The sequence below is a fragment of the Peromyscus californicus genome, unplaced genomic scaffold (genome assembly GCF_007827085.1).
Source record: "Peromyscus californicus insignis strain IS unplaced genomic scaffold, ASM782708v3 Scaffold_11__1_contigs__length_118956290, whole genome shotgun sequence".
In the NCBI taxonomy this organism is placed as follows: Eukaryota; Metazoa; Chordata; class Mammalia; order Rodentia; family Cricetidae; genus Peromyscus; species Peromyscus californicus.
This window is the reverse complement of record NW_026294402.1, coordinates 31,170,303-31,190,081: the sequence shown is the minus strand read 5'-3', so window position 1 is coordinate 31,190,081 and position 19,779 is coordinate 31,170,303. Positions and strand designations below refer to the sequence as shown.

Genomic DNA, 19,779 nt, shown 5'->3' with positions numbered 1-19,779 from the left:
CCATCCAACACCAGGGATGGCTCCCGACATAATATCAAACATTTGAACATTTATGATTTTTTTTAATATAAAGAAAAAAATACTCATAATGTATATTTGAAGGCAATTGAATGTCCATTATTGTTCCCCAAATAATACAAAACATAAAACAGACCATTCATCAGAAAGTATGCTATGCAGGAGCCAGCAAATTGGCAGCTTTCAAATACTAATAGGGGAAAAACAGTACAAAACACACACACACACACACACACACACACACACACACACACACACACACACCTTCAACGTCTGAATTCAATACCCAGCAAATACAGTTTTAAATAAAGGTAAAATTTTGTTAATGAAACAGAAAGTGAGATCATTAATTCATTATAGTTTGAGTACAATAAAAATGTTAAGAGCACATTGAACTTTGAAGAAATGTGACACCAGATAGAAATTGAACCTACATAATAAATGTGGTGAACAAGAGATAACAAAATGAAGATAAATGCAGAAAACACTGTTTCCCTCATTTTTAATTATTCCAGATGATAATTTCCTTAAAAAAAAAAGTAGTGAGGATCTCTTGTGAGATTTGTGGCACAAAAAGTAACACACATGACAGTTGCAAAAATAATAGAGGGGAGAACTCAAGAGTGTGCTTTAAATGAAAGATATCTTGAGAGAGTATAGCATTAAGGGGATGGAGAGAAATCTGCAGCTAGGGAAAACCTCAGGAACTCACAAGATTGTCCCCAGCTAAGACTCATAGCAATGGTGGAGAAGGTTCTTGAACTAGCCTTCCCCTGCACTGTCATCATAGAACCTTCATCCAGTGACTGACGGAAGCAGATGCAGAGACCCACAGCCAAGCACTTGACCAAGATCCTGGAGTTCAGTTGAAGAGAGGGAGGGGAGATTATAGGAGCAAGGGGGGTCAGAATCATGATGGGAAAAACCACAGAGACAGCTGACCCAAGCTAGTGAGAGATCATGGACTCTGGACTTGCATGGGACTGAACTAGGCCCTCTAAATGCGGGTGAAAGTTGCGTCGCTTGATGTGTTTGTGGGTCCCCTGGCAACGGGACCAGGACTTATCCTGGGTACAGGAATTGGCTTTTTAGAGCCCATTCCCTATGGTGCAATGCCTTACTCAGCCTTGTTGGAGGGGGGAGGGGCTAGGTCCTGCCCCAACTTGGTATGCCAGCCTGTGTTGACTACCTAAAGGAGGCCTTACCCTCTCTGAGGAGGGATGGGGGGAAGGTAGGGGTGAGGTAGGGAGGAATGGGAGAAGGGGAGGAAGGGGGAACAGGGGTTGGTATGTAAAAGGAAAGAAATTTTTTAAATAAAGAGTTATGAAAAAGTGTGATCCAATAGATGAGGAGCCCCCAACTGGATCAGGCCCTCTGGATAAGTGAGACAGTTGATTAGCTTGAAATGTTTGGGAGGCATCCAGGCAGTGGGACTGGGACTTATCCTCAGTGCATGAGTTGGCTGTTTGGAACCTGGGGCTTATGCAGGGACACTTGGCTCAGCCTGGGAGAGGGGGATTGGACCTGCCTAGACTGAATCTACCAGGTTGAACTCAATCCCCAGGGGAGTCTTTGCCCTGGAGGAGATAGGAATGGGGGGTGGGCTGGGGGGAAGGCGGGGGGGGGGGCAGGAGAATGGAGGACAAGGGAATCCATGGCTGATATGTAAAATTAAATTGAATTATAAAATAAAAAAAGAAAGCAAAAAAAAGTGTGCTTTATAGGCCCTTATTCCATGCACAATGAGCTAGTCCTTTCAGTGAAACTGTAATAATTTAAAATTTTATACAAGTAGGCTTAAGCATAGCAAAATATGATTTAGTAAACAGGTATAACCAATTGACACAATAATAGAAACAAAATGAACCAAGACTTTACAGCTCATACAAAATAAGACTCTAAGAATGCTTATATTATTCCACAGAAAATGGCCAAAAGCTAGCAAGGTGGTAAATTTTATTTTTTATAAATATCTTTAACTTATTATTTGAGAATTTCATCCATGTATATGATGTATCATATCTATTGCAGCTCCCCTGGTACTTTCCCTGAGGACCCCTAACAATTTACTCCCTTAGTTCAACTCACCTTCATAAAGTTCAGGATCGCCTTGGTCCTGTCAGGTCTAGAAAACAGTATCTCCCAGCAACCTTTTCATTTCCCTCTTTCTGCCCTCTCTTCCTCAGTGTTCCCTGAGACTTGGGAGGGTTTTCTAGTCGCCTCACTTAGCGGGGAGCATTCACACTAATTTTCAGCACTTGGACCAGTTATGAGTTATTGAATGAACTGATACCTACTGCAGATAGAAGCTTCTATGTTCAAAGTTGAGAACACTAATCTAAAGGCAGTTTGACAACATGTCAATTTAACAAAACCCCAGTGGTAGGTTCTTCTCAAACCCTAGGCTCTAACACCTCCCCAGTCATGGCCTTTGCACCAAGTTTAAAATTCCAGGCATGAATTCATTTGCTCCTATAGAGCAGGCTTCAAACCTAGTAAGAAAGCAGTTGGCTGTTCCCATATCCTTTGTGCCAAAATTGAAACAAGTAGGGACCTCTTGCCTGGCAGATGGGTAATATAGCATTCAATGTATCCTGCTGGGTAAAACTCCTGATGACTTTTCTCCCACAGTGGCCTGCATATCACCTTCCAACACTATGAAAAGCAGCCAGCAAGGAAGAAATTTTTAGGTCAGTTCCAGCATGATTTATCCAGTTGCCACAGCCAGAATGAACTTTGTCTTCAGAAACAGGGTCTTCCTCTCTGGTTATAGTGGGCAAGCAAGAGCAGTGGCGATATCCTGCTTTGTTTTAGGAGCCTCTGGAGCCTCCTTGACTCATAGGGTGGTATCTCACTTCTGGCATTGAGATTTTCAGTTACCAGTCCTTGTCTTCTGGGAGAAGCATTTTCTATCATGCAGGTTTGTGTGATCAAAGTCCTTATTTAAAAAAAAATTATTTTATTTTGAATATGTCTGTATGTCTATGTATGGTTATGTGCATGTGGGTACAGGTTCCCTCTGAGGCCAGAGGCATCATATTCCCTGGAGCTGGAGTTATAGGAAATTTGAGCCACCCATGTGGGTGCTGGAAACCAAACTTGGGTACTCTACAAGAGCACTACATGCTTTTAATCATTCAGCCATCTAACCAGCCCCTACTATATTTTTAAATTGGTTTACAAAGTAGTGGTATCTAAAAAAGGGGGGGATTTTTTATACATCTTTAGTTTTCCATTGACTAAACCCATACCTTCTTCTCACTCCTACACCACAATTCCAGTCGTCTCTGCTGAACTCCTTCACCCCTACTGCAGCGCTCCTCTCCACTTTCATAACTCTGTGTCCCTCCCTAACCCTTGCTCCTCAAGGCCTTGGAACCTCACATTCTCAAGGGCTGTTTCTAGCTTTTCAATTTCTACGAACACTCCTAATGGAATTCACAAATCTAAAAACTTGAAGTAAGCTACAAAGTGGTAATTTTTAATCCAATAATATTGATATATACCTGGAAATATAACATATTCCACTTACAAGCAGAAATTGACAAATTGTATTAAAAACTAAGACAGCATATAGACTATGGCTGAAAACCATCTCAAAATTAAGGATATACATAAATTTAAAAGAAAAGAAAAATAGACATCCCATGCCAACACTGGCCTGAAGAAAGCTGTTCATACAAATATTAAAATGGTCTCACAAAGTGGGTGTTAGTTCATGGAGTTCTACTGCTAGACAAAGAACTACAGGCAACTTATGACTACTGGAAGAAGGAGAACTAGCTCTCCCAGAGACGAGTCCTTATATGGTTGTACAACGCAGAGTGGTCAGCACTGAGACTATATATACACCAACAAAATCAGTTGTACTTACATATATTTGTACATGTACAAACACACACATACACACACACACACACAAAGAGAGAGAGAGAGAGAGAGAGAGAGAGAGAGAGAGAGAGAGAGAGAGAGAGAGAGAGAGAGACTATACACATACCTGTAGCAGTAATATTCAATAATATTCAAAGAAAAAGAGGCTATCAACTTGAGGAGGGACAGAAGAAGAGTTGGAGGGAGAGTAGTTGGGAGGGGGTGAAGGGAGGAAAGGGAAGGGGAAAGTGATAGAATTCTACTTCAATTAAAAATAAATTTTTAAGAAGGGTAAGTTATTCAAAAGGAAAACTAACCAATAAGACACAATACTCCTAAATGTTTGAAGCTGTAACAGGATTTCAAAATGCATACAACTAAACCAATGGAAATGTGGATAAGCAGATTAATAATAGTTACACATTGGAAAAGTCTTTCCTTAGTAATTGCTAGAACAAGTCACCAAAAAATATTGCTAGATTATGGGCTAGACTGAGATGGCTCAGTGGTTAAGAACATTTAGCATCCTTGTGAAGGGGACCCACAAACACCTGTAACTACAGATTGAGGCCTCAGAAAGCATCCAGCTGTGCCTAATGCAAATAGAAACAAGTGGAGATACACATACACATAAATAAAAATAAATAAACAAAACTTCACTAGATGAATTGGAAATTAAACCCCAATATATAAAAACTTAGTAAGACATAGAAAAGAAATCATGAAAAGTGAAATATCAAAAGCAGTGGCAGTCTTTCCAATCATTTTTTATTAGAAATCATTACCATGACTTAAAAATCTCTATAGCAATTCAAAGAACCTGAAATATTCAAAATAACTTTAATGCAGAACAAAATTGGGAGACTCACTGTCTGATTCTAAAAGTTCTAAAACTCTACAGTCACCAAGGAAAAGGATACCATGTAATCAGATGAGGAAAATATATAGGGTTCTGCTATAGAAGTACACACATGTGGACACTTATCTTTATTACAAGAAGAAAGGAGGAATTTCAAACAAATTATCATAGATGCATTGGACATTCATAGGTTAAAATTAAATAAATAAAAATTGTTGTTTCATCCTCAATGATATGAATATTAATCCAAGTGTAGAAGAAAACAAGTATAAAATTCCAAAGTTAAAATTTACACAAATAAGAATATACTCTCTAATAATTTTGATAAATAATTCTGATATGTTAGACACAAAAGATCACTGCCTGAGTACACTTAGGATGCTGGAGAAAAAGAAAGGAAAATCTACAGCTTATGCAGCTTCTGGAGAAGGAAAAATTTTAAATTGTTTCTTTTTCTGAGATTATAATATAACTACATTCCTTTTCTTATATTTATAACTGTTATAATTCCCCCTTCCTTTTCCTCCCTCCAAACCTTCCCATATATACCCCTTGCTTCTTTTCATATTCATGGCCTCTTTTTCATTAGTTGCTACATACACATATGGGTATGTATATACATATATATTTCTAAATCCATAAATACGACCTGCTCGGTCTGTAAACTGTCATTTGTTTGTATGTTTTCAGGACTGATCATTTGATATTGGATAACCAATGTTCTCTTCTCTGGGGAAGACTATTTCTCCTGTTCTTGGCATCGTTTAGTTGCCTGTAGTTTTCTCTATAGTGTTGAGATCTTCTTGACTTTCTCCCTTAGTGCCTCTGAATCCACATTAACATTTCTATGGCCGTTTTCCTTGCCCAGCACATGGTTAGGCAGTCATGTTGGTGGGTCTTTATGAGCGTAGCTTCTAACATTCCCAGGAGACACAATCTCACAGCAAATTCCCAGATCCTCTGGCTCTTATAATCTTGCATCCCCTGTTCCACAAGAACCCTGAGCCTTGGTTGCAGGAGATGTTTTGTGGGTGTATCTGTTGGGACTGGACTCCATAACTCATATTGCTTAGTTGTGGTTTTCTGTCTTGAACAGAAGAACTTTTTCTCACATGTCTGAAGGCTAAGAAGTACAACATGGACTTTCAGACAGATTCAGTGACCTGGTGAAGACATTACCTGGCTCATAAATGATCCTCTGCTGTGTATTAACACATGGGAGAAGAAATAAGGAGTTTCTGGGTCTGTATTTTTAACAAGAGTGTGAATCTCATTTGTAAGGGCTTTACGATGTTGGACATCTGAAAAGCTAGTGACTAGTGGAAAATATTCACAACATTGTAGCTGGGGAAATCTCCAGTCCCACCTGGGCCCACAGTCACTCAGATCCAAATAAACACACAGATGCATATATTATTTAAACTGTTTGACCTAATGGCTCAGGCTTCTTGCTAGCTAGATCCTACTTCTTAAATTAACCCATTTCTATAAATCTATACCTTGCCACATGGCTTGTGGCTTACCGGTATCTTACATGTTGCTTGTCATGGAGGCTGTTGGCAGTGTCTCCTGACTCAGGCTTTCTGTTCCCAGAATTCTCCTCTCTCTTTGTCCTACCTACACTTCCTACCTGTCCAATGGCCAATCAGTACTTTATTTATTAGCCAATCAGAGCAACACATTCATGGTATACAGAACATTCCACAGCACTTCCCCTTTTCTTTTTTTTAAAAAGGAAGGTTTTAACTTTCACATAGTAAAATTACATATAAAAAAACAATTATCAAGCAAGAATTATAGTTATAATATCTAGTCTATTTGTATTTGGCAAAATTAAAGAAGATACCCTATCTGTCCTGTATTTGTGAGTCTAAGGTTTCATATCTAACTTATCTTTTATCATAACTAAGGGAAATTATAACTATCTAGTCTTCAACTACATCAAAGACCTCAGAAGGATATATTTACCTGCAAAACAGGAGAAGGATGCAAGCAACTTCTGGGAGTCTTTGCGAGAGTAGATAGAGACAGCTGGCAGCCTGGACAGTCATCCAAAGTTCCTCTGTAAAGTTGAGGCATCTGTCTTCAGCCCACAGGTCTAGAGTCTCTCAGTCACTTCTCTCTGTGTCCTGTAGAATGTCTGGAAGTTTCCTCTGCGAAGCAGAAACCTGAAGGACCATTTTGCCAAGCAAATTTCAGAAGTCACCTTCCTATGGGTCCTGCATGTCCAGTCGATCAAGCAGTCCAGGCAAGAACAGTTTCTTTCCCAAATGGCTATTTTTGCCAAGAAGAAGATAAATTCCATAGGGAATATCTTTGATGCCCATCCTCCTCTTTGAAGTAAATTGGTGTTGCCAGGAGCAGACATGTCTCACTGACCAGAAAGTCTAAATTTTTAAAACATTTTAAATGCCATATTCTGTACGTCTTTGAAGTGTTTGAAGATTACCTACTTAATTGAATTGTATCTATGTATACCTAGAAAACCTAACTAACATGACTACAAGTGTGATTATCATAGATGACTAATTTTTAATCTATTTCTTAATTACCATTACAACTTTAAATGAGTTACATAAACATAATACCTCAAATGAGAGTAGAAATATATATATACAGTATAACAAAATTAAGTTTAATCTTCTATCAATAAACTAAAATCCATAGCAATGTAAAATATTTCAAACAAGTTGATGCTCTTTAAAAGTAGGTTCAACAATTTACCCTTTTATCCTATTGTATCTGTATCCTATATATCTATATCATATCCCCCTTTCTTCTTTTAGAAAGATATTGTATTTATAATTAACCTGCTTTAAAATATTGGTTTTCCTTTGTCCCACACCAGAGGGCTCTTTTGATATTGGACAGAAAAATCCAGCAATATGCTTGGGTTTAGAGAAAGAGTGAGCCAATTCCGTCTCCAAAGCCAGCTTGGTATATCTGGGAATTTGGGTGTAGCTTCTCATACTACTTCCTGCTGGATAAGGGCGCTGTAATCTTATGGGGACACAAAGAAAATTTTAGGGTTATGGAGTAGTCTGTGAGACTATATTCTCTGAGCCAGTTGCCTTGAAATTTTTCTGGATGTTGGATCATCTGGGTCATGGTGTCATTGGCAACCTTTCAGGGTGTCTTGACTGGTCAAACCTGATGTATCTTAATTTGGAACAAATCCATAGTCTCTTGCTTTCTGTAGAAACAAAAGTAGAGCCTCCTTTCCAAAGCAACATATCCTTAGATCCAAATTTTGAAGTCAAGATACCTTTAAAATATACACATTGGTTTATTTCAACTGACTTTACAATCAAATGTCTCTCTGCAATTAAAATTATCAAAGAAAACACAATCCAGATTCTCTGTGTAATATCCATCTTTATGTGGCTTATGTTTTATATTATCTTTGATGTCTCTTTAAATACTTTATTTTTTAAAACTATCTATTTTTTTTAATTTGTATTTTTATTTTGCAATACAATTCAGTTCTACATATCAGCCATGGATTCCCTTGTTCTCCCCACTATGGCCCCCCTCACTTTCCCCCCAGCCCACCCCCCATTCCCATCTCCTCCAGGGCAAAGACTCCCCTGCGGACTGAGATCAACCTGGTAGACTCAGTCCAGGTAGGTCCACTTCCCTCCTACCAGGCCGAGCCAAGCGATCCTGCATAGGCCCCAGGTTTCAAACAGCCAACTCATGCAATGAGCACAGGACTCAGTCCCACTGCCTGGATGCCTCCCACACAGATCAAGCCAATCAACTGTCTTACCCATTCAGAGGGCCTGATCCAGTTGGGGATCCCTCAGCCATTGGTTCATAGTTCATGTGTTTCCATTTGTTTGGCTATTTGTCCCTGTGCTTTATCCAACCTTGGTCTCAACAATTCTCACTCATATAAACCCTCCTCATTCTCACTAATTGGAGTCCCAGAGCTCCATCCGGGGCCTAGCCATGGATCTCTACATCCAGATACCTCAGTAGTTGGATGCGGTTTCTAGCATGACAATTAGGGTATTTGGCCATCCCATCACCAGAGTAGGTCAGTTCGGGCTGTCTCTACCATTGTCAGCAGTCTGTTGTGGGGGTATCTTTGTGGATTTCTGTGGGCCTCTCTAGCACTTTGCTTCTTCCTATTCTCATGTGGTCTTCATTTATCATGGTCTCCTACACATTAATAGTGGGAGACATCAACACCCCACTTTCACCACTGGACAGATCTCCCAAATCGAAACTTAACAGAGAAATAAAGGACTTAACTGATGTCATGACTCAAATGGACTTAATCGATATCTACAGAACAGTCCATCCTAACAAAAAAAAATATGCCTTCTTCTCAGCACCCCATGGAACCTTCTCTAAAATCGACCACATACTTGGCCACAAAACAAATCTCAACAGATACAAAACAATTGGAATAACCTCCTGTGTTCTATCAGACCACTGTGGTCTAAAGTTGGATTTCAACAACAACAAAAACTACAGAAAACCTCCAATCTCATGGAAACTGAATATTTTTTTATATAACTACATATATTACTTTTTTTCTCTTTCAAGCCTACGTACATTTTTACACACATTGTAAACCATTTAAAGTCTTGTTCCATCTGAATCTGCCTTATTGTGTAGCCATTGCTTTAAACTGCAGCATCTTCTGTCCATCTCAACTTCCCGACATGGCAGAACTACGATTACCACCAGCTCTGGGAACCAGGATAACTGCAGACTACTCGACTCAGTGGGTCTATGCTTCCATCCAACAGCATATAGTCCAGAAACCTCTTTTTTTTTGTACTGGCAAAAGCTAAATCCACCACACAGTGTAAAATGTACAACTTGGAGATTCCTCATTCTTGCTATACTGCAGGTCAAGCGCACACGCCAGGAACCTGCCATATAGTAGCTCAAGCATGCAGGCTGTGGCTAACTTGAGAGAGACAACTAGGAAGCTGTTTTAGCTCCATTTTAGAATCTTTTTTTAAGCTTTCTCAGGTTTTAGGTGAAAATTCTTGCCCCACATTCTGGTGCCATTTGTAGCTGGGGAAATCTCCAGTCCCACCTGGGCCCACAGCCACTCAGATCCAAATAAAAACACAGATGCTTATATTATTTAAACTGTTTGGCCTAATGGTTCAGGCTTCTTGCTAGCTAGATCTTACATCTTAAATTAATCCATTTCTATAAATCTATACCTTGCCATGTGGCTTGTGGCTTACCGGTATCTTACATGTTGCTTGTCATGGTGGTGGCTGGCAGTGTCTCCTGACTCAGGCTTTCTGTTCCCAGAATTCTCCTCTCTCTTTGTCCTACCTACACTTCCTACCTGGCCAATGGCCAATCAGTACTTTATTTATTAACCAATCAGAGTAACACATTCACAGCATACAGAACATCCCACAACACAATATATGTTACTGTCAAAGAAGTTAAATGAGAATATGTGAAGAATTTCTTCAACTCAAGTAGTGTCTAGGGATGGGGATAGTAGGACACAGGCTGTGGAGGAAACAATGGGAGAGGGAATCTATTGGGACTGGGGAAAGGAGAGCAGTAGTGAAGGGGGTGGAGGAAAGCATCAAATACATTATTCCTCCCTTGCGTTATTTCTTGAGACAGTCTCACTAAATAGAACAATCTGTTCTTAAATTTATAAATTTATAATTGCCTCTGCCTCCCTAGTGCTGGGGTTTAAAGCAGGTGCCACCATGCCTAGGTATCCCTTCTGTTGCTCTACTCAGGCCATAGCCATGCAAAAGTACCCGAGACACCGTAAGTTCTATGAGTAAGAATGCAGTAAGATGCTGGAGCTATTGTATGGGGATGGTATAGCAGAAAATGCACCACTGCACTAGTCATCAGGGGCAGGTCTGCCACATTCACTGTTGGAGAACCAGTGCGTACCTACAGTACTTACCAGTCTGGACACACTTGTTGGAAAGATTGGAATGAAGAGAGGAGGAGGAAGAGGGTGAGTGTGTCAGTTGGTGTTGGAAGGATAGAGGGAGAGAAGGAAGGAAATCAGGATCTACAGCAGGGAAGAAGCACTGGGGTGGTGGGAGGCAGAGAGCATCTCTCTAGGCCAAGTTGAACTATCTAACTGTCCACATCTGCTGCTGACTAGAAGCATGTGTCAGCCTTGGGCAGTGCTGGAGATGAATGGTACAGTGCTGGGAGGGCACAGCTCTCCTTAGAATAGGGCTCTCCTTAGATAGGGCTCTCCTTATATAGGGCTCTCCTTATATAGGGCTCTCCTTATATAGGGCTCTCCTTATATAGGGCTCTCCTTATATAGGGCTCTCCTTCTATAGGGCTCTCCTTCTATAGGGCTCTCCTTATATAGGGCTCTCCTTCTAGAGGGCTCTCCTTAGAATAGGGCTCTCCTTATATAGGGCTCTCCTTATATAGGGCTCTCCTTATATAGGGCTCTCCTTATATAGGGCTCTCCTTATATAGGGCTCTCCTTCTAGAGGGCTCTCCTTAGAATAGGGCTCTCCTTATATAGGGCTCTCCTTATATAGGGCTCTCCTTATATAGGGCTCTCCTTATATAGGGCTCTCCTTATATAGGGCTCTCCTTATATAGGGCTCTCCTTATATAGGGCTCTCCTTATATAGGGCTCTCCTTAGAATAGGGCTCTCCTTATATAGGGCTCTCCTTATATAGGGCTCTCCTTAGAATAGGGCTCTCCTTATATAGGGCTCTCCTTATATAGGGCTCTCCTTAGAATAGGGCTTTCCTTATATAGGGCTCTCCTTATATAGGGCTCTCCTTAGAATAGGGCTCTCCTTATATAGGGCTCTCCTTCTATAGGGCTCTCCTTATATAGGGCTCTCCTTATATAGGGCTCTCCTTATATAGGGCTCTCCTTCTATAGGGCTCTCCTTATATAGGGCTCTCCTTCTATAGGGCTCTCCTTATATAGGGCTCTCCTTCTATAGGGCTCTCCTTCTATAGGGCTCTCCTTCTATAGGGCTCTCCTTATATAGGGCTCTCCTTCTATAGGGCTCTCCTTCTATAGGGCTCTCCTTATATAGGGCTCTCCTTCTATAGGGCTCTCCTTCTATAGGGCTCTCCTTATATAGGGCTCTCCTTATATAGGGCTCTCCTTAGATAGGGCTCTCCTTCTATAGGGCTCTCCTTATATAGGGCTCTCCTTATATAGGGCTCTCCTTATATAGGGCTCTCCTTAGAATAGGCCAAGAAAGGGTCAGGCCTCTAAAATTTGTTACAGAAAGATTTGTCCTTGCAGCATTTCATTTCCAGTGTCGTATTCCCCAAGAAGAAGGTTTGATTCTGGCACATGTGAGAACGTTCCTGGAGCCCATACAGGATCCTGCCCCCTGGAGAAGGAGTAAGGCCAGAGGCAAACATAAGCGTCTGGAGAATCAGTGACTCGGTAAATGAGGAGAGGCAGGCTCCCAGGTGGAAGGTCCATCAGCCCCACTGAGCTGGGCCATCATCTCTCAAGCCCTCATCTGGCTCACAGGGAGGACTTCAATCCCAAAATTGATGAGTGGAGTTGGAGAGTCCAAATCTTGCCTTCCTGAGTATTTCCACCTAGAAGTTCCCTGAAACCCACCCAGGGAGCCCTCAAAAAGCATATTTTTCTCTTAATAGGTTTGATCCTTCAGTAAGAGCCAGCTACAGACAGTACAGGAAAACTTTTCTTACGTTAATAGGAAAATGCACTCTCCCACAGTCTCTACTTCTATCCCTAGGGCTCTAGAGAGGTATGTAGCCCTCCAGGGAAAGCAGAATCCATCATCCTGAGACTTCCTGCCTTACACACCTGCAGAAGCTGTCCAAAGGACACATGTTTGGTTATGTTTGGTCTTATAGGAAACTTTCTGGTACAAGCATATTCCCTTAGTTAGTGTTGAACACAGTGCACTGGAAACATGTCCGAGCTGAAAAGGAAAAAGCAAGAGTAAGAGGCTCCTTCAGGTCCCAGACTCAAGCATCAGACAACAGCTGAGTCTGTAGCTATGACAAATGAATGGAAAACAATGGTTGGAGAAGGAAGGGCACTTCTGATGAAGAGGTTGGAGCATGTCCCACCATGATGGGACAGCTCTTCCCAGCATCTCATTGTCTTTATCCCATCAACACTATGAGCTGGTGGGAATGGGAACATTGAAATATGAAGACTATTAGAGGATAAAAAAAATACAAGGAACTTGGGGATGGGCATTAGAGGCAGGAGAAGGAAGAGGAAGAGGCTACAGCATAAGCATCCTTCTGATGGGATGTGGGAACATGGGTATTAGTGACATAAGGCTCAACTCCAAGAGTCAGGTCCTTCCATGGCCCTCATCTCTCCAAAGCACAAGACTCTGTGGCAATGAGAATGTCTGATCACAGGTACCAGCCCCTACCAGCTGCCAGGCCCTCACCTTACCGGAAGTCCATCAGCAAGGAAACACTCAGCATGGGCAGCAGGGGATGGTTTCCATTGCAGTGAGATCTAGGACCAGAGAGTAGGACTAAGCAAGCAGGGTCCAGCCTCAACAAGACCCATACTCTGATCTAGGATGGGTGAACAGTGGGATTCCAGACCATGGACTTAGCATATATCCTGGGGAGAGCCCATACCCTACCTAAGTGGTCTACTTGCCTTGCCTTTCTTACTCAGTTAGCCAGGTACTTCCAGCATCTTCATAAATTTTAACCAAATTCCAAATAGGAATTCTTGACCCAAAGTGCAGTCATATTATAGTCCTGTAAGGCAAACTGTGATAAATTAAAGATGTGTACCCTGAGCCCTCAATATATCTAGAAACAGCTTAGATAACAGTTATATTCAACTGACCCAATGAGAAACCCCCCCAAAAAAAACAAAAACAAAGCAGAATCATAAAAAGTTTACAGATGATGCAAAATAAGTCACTAAACGTTACTATATTATTCTATTGGGAAAATGCAAAAGTATAGTAAGGAAGTAATTTTATTATTTTAAACCTCTTTAACTTTTTCTTTGATAATTTTGTATATACATATAATGTACCTTGATCTTATCCACGCCAACTCCTCCTTCCCATTCTCCCTGAAGTCCCCCCACCAACCTACGTTATAACAACTAAACAAAATGTGAATTAAAATAAAAACACTGTGTATGAAATTATGTAAGACACAGCAAAGCATAGGTCATAAGAAATGTGTATTAGCCCAGATGAAAACCTTATCAATCATTTTTCTTAGATATCAATAAGCTGATTGGAAATACCTAACAACACAAAGCAGCTAAAATGTCCAAAATCAACCTTAAGAAGGAATAAAGTTATTGATTAACACGTTGTTTGACTTCAAGTTTTCTATATATCTGTAGTCATTAGTCAAAGAACAAAGGGACACCTCTGAAATAGACCTAATTGAATGTGGCCACTAGATAATTCCAATGGCAACAAGATAATTCCAAATTAAGGATGGTGTTTCAAACAAAATTCAATGGAAAAAATCTGGATATTCATAAGCAAAAATTTAATAAATAAAACATCATTGACTCTCACCCTTTGAACCAGAGAAATTCACTCAAACATTTCAAAGACAATTATATAACCTGAAAATGAAAATTTTTGAGGAGTTAAAGAATATTGAGAGTCTTAATAACTGAGTGAAGCAAGTAATTCTGATATTATACACAAAGTCATTGCCTTAGTGCATCCTCTGGAGGAGGGTCTAGAAATTTCCTATGAAGTTGCTCACACATTTATTAGACATGCAACAACAACCTTCCAAGAGAACTGGAAACATGTCAAGGAAAAATCCGTAGATATTCCTTAACTTTAGATGGAGGATGGAGTGTGTACCAATAAACCACAGTTAATGCACACAGCCTACAAAACAGCATAGCTGAGCCTAGCTTGAATGTTCCTGAACTACATTTCCCTACAGTTGGGGGAATTACAAGACACAAAAGCCATCTGATGTACAGTAGCCATGCCATAGATAGTACAGCTGACTGGAAGCTGGGGTCACCAAACCCGCTCAGCATCCTGAAAGAGTCTCACAGTACTTACTGTCAAAAGGTGTTTCCAGGGAGACGCAAATGAAGAGATCCACTCAGTGTAGGTGGAACCTCCCCATGGGTTGAAGTCTTGGTCTTAAAAGGTGGGGAGCATAAAAGAATGCCAGCTGAACACCAATATTCATCTCTTTCTGCTTCCTGTGTATAGTGTGACCAGCTTCTTCAGAATCTTGTGAATATTTTTTTGATTAATGGTTGATGTGAGGGGGCCCAGCCAACCGAGGTCACTGCCAGACCTAGGCTGGTGGCCCCATTGGTATAAGAAAACAAATGAAGCAAACTGTGGGGACCAAGCACCCGTAAGCAGCGTTCCTCCATGGCCTCTGCTTCAGTTCCTGCCTCCAGATTACTGCTTTGCTTCAGGTCCTTATTTGACTTCCTCAGAGGTGGACTGTAACCTGGAAGTGTAAGATGCTTGTTGCCATGGTGTTTCATCACAGCAATAGAAACCCTAAGACACCACCCAAATACCCATCAAATGGTAAATGCTTAAACTGTGTTCTAATCATAGAGTGCTACGCAGCTGTAAAAAAGAATCCACATAAATGCAGCAACACATATAAATTGAAATAGAACTGGCAGAAGTGAAATAATGTAGATACAAAACAACATCAATTAATTAGCTCAATGAGAGAGGGCTTGCCTGTTATTAATAGTCCCTGCAAGTGACCCCAATACCACATATACACAAACAAGCACAGCCCCTTCAGCTGGCTTTGGATCTTCGCTCTGTGGTAGAGCATTTGCCTAGTACGCACAGGGCCATGTGTTTACTCCCTAGAATAAAAAAGAAAAGAAATGAAAGAAAGAAAGGAAGGAAGGAAGAAGGTAAGAAAGAAAGAAAAGGAGAGAAAGAGCCGGGCGGTGGTGGCGCACGCCTTTAATCCCAGCACTTGGGAGGCAGAGCCAGGCGGATCTCTGTGAGTTCGAGGCCAGCCTGGGCTACCAAGTGAGTCCCAGGAAAGGCGCAAAGCTACACAGAGAAACCCTGTCTCGAAAAACAAAACAAAACAAAACAAAAAAAAAGAATCCACATAGATGCAGCAACACATATAAATTGAAATAGAACTGGCCGAAGTGAAATAATGTAGATACAAAACAACATCAATTAATTAGCTCAATGAGAGAGGGCTTGCCTGTTATTAACAGTCCCTGCAAGTGACCCCAATACCACATATACACAAACAAGCACAGCCCCTTCAGCTGGCTTTGGATCTTCGCTCTGTGGTAGAGCATTTGCCTAGTACGCACAGGGCCATGTGTTTACTCCCTAGAATAAAAAAGAAAAGAAATGAAAGAAAGAAAGGAAGGAAGGAAGAAGGTAAGAAAGAAAGAAAAGGAGAGAAAGAAACAAAGATAAAGAAAGAATGAAGAGAAAAAGTAGAAAATAAGAGAAAAAATGAAAAAGAAACAAGGAGAAGGCATTTGTTGTATAAATCCAAGAACACAGCGAAATGGAAAGGTAGTGTTTATCAGGGGCTGACATGAGGGTGTAGTTACATGACAGCAAAGACGGGAAGGGATTTCTGGAAATGATGCAAATGTTCTGAATCTTAAGAGTGGTGATTAGGAGACGGTAAATGTCTGCCAAACTATAGAACATGGAACACCTAAAAATGGCTAAGTTTACAGCATGTAAATGGTACTGCAATTATCTGATTTCATTTTTATTACATTTATTTAGACCGTGTGTGTGTGTGTGTGTGTGTGTGAGTGCACAGGCACATAACAATAGGCATATGGAAATCAGAAGGCAAATCACAGTGTTCTCCTTCCAGCATGTGGTTTTAAGAACCTGTACCCACTAACCCATCTCCATGGGCCCCTACATACCTGATTTTAAAAACTGCAGACAGGATTTGGAAAGATGCCTTTGCAGTTAAGAACCCTTTTTGCTTTTACGCAGGACCTGAGTTCAACATTTAGGAAAATCTTCCTAAAAGCAAATGTTCATGGCTTTTCATGTTCACAGTGCTTTTATGGGAAGTATCACTATTAAATCCCTCAGCACTAGATTCTCAGATGCTTCTGGCTCTTCCAAATTATAAACAATGGTACAACTGAAATCTGTATGCTTCAATAATTGTCCACATAGTTCCTCACAATTGACAGTGACTTCAGCTCCAGGTTACCTGGCTACCTTTCTGGCCTCTACAGGTACTGTACCTATGTGGTGTACAGAGAGCATATTGGTAACACACACACACACACACACACACACACACACACACACACACACACACATATCATAAAAATAAATGATTAATTTAAAAAGCTGAAGTTGTGTCTAGGGTTTCTATTGCTGTGAAGAGACATTCTGAACACAGATACAGCAACTCTGATGAAGGAAAACATTTTATTGAGGCTGACTTACAGTTTCATTATCATCATGGTGGAAAGCATGGCAGCATGCAGGCAGACATTGTGCTGGAGAAGGAACTGAGAGTTCTACATACAGATCAGCAGGCAACAGGAAGTGAATACCACACTGGGCATGGCTTAAGCATCTGAGACCTTAAAGCCCGTGCTCTAGAGACAGACTTCCTCCTGAAAAGCCACACTTAATCCAAAAAGGCCCCACCTCCTAACAGTGCCACTTCCTCTGGGCCTATGGGGGTCATTTTCTTTCAAACCACCACAGACTAGATGAGATGACTCAACCATTAGTGTATAGTTAGAGTACGCAGGAAATCTTAGATGCATGGTCAAGAAAGCAGGTTCATGGCTCCAGAAATGGTCAGACCATGATTCAATGAGTGGCACCACAGAAAAAAAAAGGTTATGATTTTTAATATTTATAGGCATATAAATTTTATGCTTAAATATGTACATATATATTATAACACATTCATGATTTTAGAAGCTTTGACATTCACCTGAAACAGTAAACAGGCTGTGAGTCTGCAGGGTCAGATAGGATCATTAGCAGGATTTCTTTCTTTTTTTTTAAATTTTACTATTATTATTATTTTTATTTTGCAATACAATTCAGTTCTACATATCAGCCACAGATTCCCTTGTTCTTCCCCCTCCCGCCCCCCACACCTTCCCCCCAGCCTACCCCCCATTCCCAACTCCTCCAGGGCAAAGCCTCCCCCGAGGACTGAGATCAACCTGGTAGACTCAGTCCAGGCAGGTCCAGTCCCCTCCTCCCAGGCCGAGCCAAGCGACCCTTCATAGGCCCCAGGTTTCAAACAGCCAACTCATGCACTGAGCACAGGACCCGGTCCCACTGCCTGGATGCCTCTCAAACAGATCAAGCCAATCAACTCTCTCACCCATTCAGAGGGCCTGATCCAGTTGGGGACCCCTCAGCCATTGGTTCATAGTTCATGTGTTTCCGTTTGTTTGGCTATTTGTCCCTGTGCTTTATCCAACCTTGGTCTCAACAATTCTCGCTCATAAAAACCCTCCTCTTTCTCGATAATTGGAGTCCCAGAGCTCCACCTGGGGCCTAGCCATGGATCTCTGCATCCAGGTCTCTCAGTCATTGGATGGGGTTTCTAGCATGACAATTAGGGTGTTTGGCCATTCCATCACCAGAGTAAGTCAGTTCGGGCTGTATCTCGACCATTGTCAGAAGTCTGTTGTGGGGGTATCTTTGTGGATTTCTGTGGGCCTCTCTAGCACTTTGCTTCTTCCTATTCTCATGTGGTCTTCATTTACCATGGTCTCCTATTCCTTGTTCTCCCTCTCTGTTGTTGATCCAGCTGGGATCTCCCGCTCCCCCAAGTTCTCCTTCCCTCGACCCTTGCCCTTCATTACCCCCACTCATGTCCAGGCCGTTCATGTAGATCTCTTCCATTTCTCTGTCATTGGGCGATCCCTGTGAAAGGATTTCTTGAGGGCAATATTGTCTCTGGTTTTTTAGGTTGAACAGGAAATCCATTAGGAAAAAAAATAAAAATAAAAATTCCAGAAAATTTAATTTTAGAGGCTGTAGAAGATGAGTTGAACACTTTGATTATACTATGTTCTTACCATCATGATAAAACAAGTCTCTTGATTCACTAGCTGAAATAATCCCTTCCTTCCTCGCATTTCATTGCTTTCCTCGGGTCACAGCAGTAAGAAACTGTCTAACACAGGCCCTGGAGTCCATGACAGGGAAAGAAGATGCTGAAGCTCTTGTCAGAAGCTCAGGTCAGCCTGGCAGAAAATGCATCACTAAAGTGAAGGGTGGGTGTTGGGTCTGTCATATGTGCTGTTGAAGGACTTACACCTAGCTTCAGTGTCTGTCAGTCAGGACACATTTGCTGGAAATGGGTAAGAATAAAGAGAGGAGGTGGGAGAACACTCGATACACTAGTCAGTGCTGCAGAGGTGGAGGGAGAGAAGGAAGGAAGCCAGAATCTGAGCAAATGGAGAGCATCAGGATGGAAAGAAGCACAGCATCCCTCTATCCCCAGTTGAGACACTGAAGCATCAACACATGCTGAGGATGAGGACAGGCAGGTGTCAAGTGTTGGAAGGCTACGGGAGTACAGGGAGACACTGGGGGCTTACCTAAAGTAGAACAGGACACAGTGGCCAGGCCTCTAAAGCCTGTTAACAGAAAGATTTGTCTTGGTAATACACATGTACATTCCTTTGTCACATTTCACTTAGTGACAGTCTCAGTGAATCATCCATCAGCACAACTCTGTAACTGTGTCCTGTCACCTACAGAATTAGAATAAGAGGCACACAAATACTCATGGGAAGAATGGCTGACTCAGTAAATGGGCAGGGCCAAGACTCCCAGGTGGGAGATCCATCAGTCACTCAGAGATGACTAAGGTGACCTCTCTGCACTGCAGTTCCTCAACCCCCTAGTCTTCCCAAAGCCACAACTTGAATTCCAAAAAGGGCTAAGTGGAACTATAGAGTCCACATCCTGTTGTCCTCAAGTACGTCCATCCAGAGGTCCCCTGAGGAACACCCAAAGATTCCTCAAAGGGTCTTTGTTCCTTGTCATGGGTTTATTGACCTGACCAAGAGCCAATAGCAACCAGTATAGACACAGAGGAGC

The 19,779-nt window shown here is 41.5% G+C and overlaps 1 pseudogene; it reads right to left on the bottom strand.

The window, feature by feature from the left end:
• Positions 1 to 11,959: 11,959 nt before the first annotated feature.
• LOC128102548 (prostate and testis expressed protein 14-like) lies at positions 11,960 to 15,086 on the bottom strand (annotated as a pseudogene).
• Positions 15,087 to 19,779: the final 4,693 nt, after the last annotated feature.